The sequence below is a fragment of the Myotis lucifugus genome, unplaced genomic scaffold, assembly GCF_000147115.1.
Source record: "Myotis lucifugus unplaced genomic scaffold, Myoluc2.0 scaffold_8, whole genome shotgun sequence".
Lineage (NCBI taxonomy): Eukaryota > Metazoa > Chordata > Mammalia > Chiroptera > Vespertilionidae > Myotis > Myotis lucifugus.
The window spans coordinates 16,173,808-16,177,413 of NW_005871056.1; positions in this window are offsets into that span (position 1 = coordinate 16,173,808).

Below are 3,606 nucleotides of genomic sequence, written 5' to 3' on the forward strand. Positions count from 1 at the left end.
AGTCTCCTTCTGTCATCATTTAGTCCCCTATACCCTCTTCCTCCTCCCCCACCCCCCTTTCTCTCTGGTAATCACCATACTGTTGTCTGTGTCTTTGAGGCTTTTTTTCTTAATCCCTTTACCTTTATCACCCAGACTCCTAAACCCCTCCCCTCTGACAGCTGTCAGTCTGTTACCTGTATCTATTTTTTTTGTTAGTTTATATTGTTCATTGGATTCCACATATGAGTGAAATCATATTATATATTTTTTTCTCTGACTGGCTTGTTTCACTTAGCATAATACCATCTATGCTGTTGCAACTAATTTTTTTAGACACAAAAATAAAAAGCAAAGGGAAAAACCTTAATATAGCATATGTATGTATATATATCTATGTCTGTATATATTTTTATATGAGTAAAAGTAACCATAAAATTAACACTAATCTGGTCACTCAAGGGGTAGGATGGGTAGGGAAGGGAGGGTGAAGTTTTTTTTATACTTTCTATTTGGTTTGACTTGTTACAAGAAGCTTGTGCTATTTAAAAAATTTTTTTTAAAAAAAATTATAGTCTTACAGGAGAGTTGCAAAGAGAGCTCTCATATACCCTTCACCCAGCTTCCTGTAATGTTACCATGATCCATTTATCAAAACTGGGAATTACTACTGGTACAAGACCACTAAGTAGACTACAAACTTTATTCAGATTCCTCCATTTCCCACTGAAGTCCATCTTCTGTGCCAGGACCCCATCAGGACCCCATGTCACATTTAGGCAGCATGTCTCCATGGTCTCCTCCTAATGTGTGATGGTTTCTCAGTCCGGTCTTTTATGACCTTGATAGTTTTGAAGAGCACTGGTCAGGTATTTTATAGAACGTGCCTTATGTGGGTTTGTGTGATTTTTCATGATCACATAGATTGAGGTTATGGATTTGGGGGGTAGGCGAAGGTGCCCTATCAGGGCATAATACCGGGGTTCATGATATTGGTGTGTCTGTTGCTGCTGATGCTGACCTTGCTCACGAGGTATCTGCCAGCTTTCTTCACTGTAAAGTTACTGTGTCCCATTGTGTAATTAATGGATATGGGGAACAAGATGATCAAATATCCTGTTTCTCCTTAAACTTTTACCCACTAAGTTTAGTTTTCATTGGCGGATCTTGCAGCCAGTATTCCTGTGGAGCTCTGACGGTGGCTTTCTGTTACCCCCATTCCTTCTGCATTTCATGGGAATTCTTCTGTAAGGAAGAGTTATCACGTTCCCCTGTTTATGTATTTATTCATTCAATTTCATCAGTGAGGGATCCCAGATATTTATTTATTTATGTATTTATGTGGGGGGTATTTTATTGCTCCAATTGTTCCAGCTTTGTCTAGTGGGAGTGCTTTCCGGTTGATGCTTGTATCCTTTTGGCATGATGGATTACTCTTATAGCTTAAACAATACAGCAAAGTCTAAATAATTAAAATTGCTTTTCACTGCTTTTTATTGTGTTGACCTGGTATTTCATTTGAATGGGAGAGGACATGGAGACCAGACACACGGCGGCTCAGCTCTCTTTTTCTTCACACGTCGCTCAATCTTTTTGTTATATTTATGCAAATGTAACATAAAATATACACACTCACATTTACTCACAACTAAATAAGGAAGAATTATAGCAGTCAGATTTATGCTTTTGCAGCTGGTCCCTCTTTTGGAGCTTGTATTTATAACTAGGTCCATCCATTGCCTAGTGAATGTGTTCCCTCTGCCCTTCGCAAGCACCCGAGCCGGTTGTGGTTTTGCTTGGTTGGATGACTGACCCTGCCCTTCATTCCAAAGGGTCAGGCCATCACTAATCGTGCCTGGATTTCTTTCCTGTAACTTGGCATTGATGTTCATCATAGGGCATGGTAATACTCAGAGAGCCCTAAGGGAATGGTGCCACATCCCCTGCAATGCGTCCGTCTGTTGTGGAACAACAGTCCAATTACCCCATGGTAATCAGGCTCAATCACCCCAGACGGCTCAGAAACTCCCTTTGTTGCCCATTGATTCAGGGTCATGAGGAGCTGTAAGTCCCTGGGTGGCCGTCTTAATTTCCAGTCCAGTGAAATCACGTATTTCCTGATGGACGTCTTCCTCCCTTTGGAAAAAGACTCCTAGACGAGATTGCCATGAGGGCACATGGACATGGAGCATACATTATGCTTGTGGTTCACTCGTGTAGCATTGGCAATGGTGAATGGTGCACACCCATTTTCACCCTTGATTGCTGAACTCGTAAATCCTGGCTCTGGGATAATTAGTGCTGTATTATGGACAGTGGTTTAGAGCCTAAGCAACTTCCTGGGGAATGTTGCCCCAACACTGCAAAGCATTGCTGCCAATGTGGTGCTAGTAACTCAGTCTATGGCCCCACCCCATAACAAAGAAACAGAATTTCTGGAGGATGAGGCCCAGAAATCAGGATTTTAAAAAGATTCCCAGGTGATTCTAATGTGCAGCCAAGGTTGAGAACCACTGCTCTAGATGGTAGTTTACAGAAACATTGTGCAAAGGGAAGTCCAATGTGTATCCAGAGTTGGAGTCTAGACCATTAAGGATAAAACAATGCCCCTTCCATTGTAGCCAGTGCTAATACAATCACCTGCTATGAGGCAACTGCCTGACCACTTGGGGAATGGTGTCGTGCGAGGGACCGTTTTTTGGTCTAGGTTCCTGGCAGGTTTGGCACCCAGCCCTAGCTGTGGGAGGTCAAGTTGGAAGGGTGGAAGTCCACAATGCCAACCGCATGCATAACCTGCATACTTGCCATAGGACCACTTTATTCATGACCCCATTGAACACCGAAGGGAGGTGGCGCAGCTTTGAGCTACACAGAGAAATCTTAAATAACAGATTTCTTTTTTAAAAAAAATAAGGAACAATTCTCTTTGGCATTAGGCTGTATGTACTAGAATAGGGAATCATGAATCTATCAAGGTTATAAAATAGTTTTTTTTAATTTTTTAAATCACAAAGAATGACAAGAACTTCCTATTGTTGAAGAGACTCATGAAAACCATGAACTCTGAGTGCTGACAAATCTTCACTTGGAGAGAAAATGAAAAATAAATCCCAGAGTATTGTTTTGTTTGCTTTTCCAGTCAACGGCTGAAAAGATGACTTAGCCGAGAAAAATCACATTTCAAGGTTAATTTCATAACCCATTAAAAAAATGTACTTGGCTGCTTGTTTTCGCATGCCGCACTGAAGAAGCTGTGTCCCTTGAAGTGCTGTCAAAAATCTTTGAGGGAATGAGCTTAATTAGGAAAAATAAGATTGGCTTTATATTGGTGCTATTTGGGCAATGCCAGGCTAAGATTTTTGGGACAAAAATCCAAGAGAAGATTAATTTTTTTAGGATGTCTTATCACTGTCATACCTTGGGGTGAAAAACTGTGTGGGGAGTCCGCGCTAGCCACCAAGATAGCCAGTTTGTGAGAAATAGTGTGTCCAAACATCGCATCATTTGCCTTTTTGTGTGAAGAGTGGAGGGCTGATCCGGAATACCAAGGTTTGTTTATTGCCGAAGGGAAATTAACTCGGCTGGAATCAGTGAAGGTCACAGTCACTCTTTCTTTAGAATAATGTC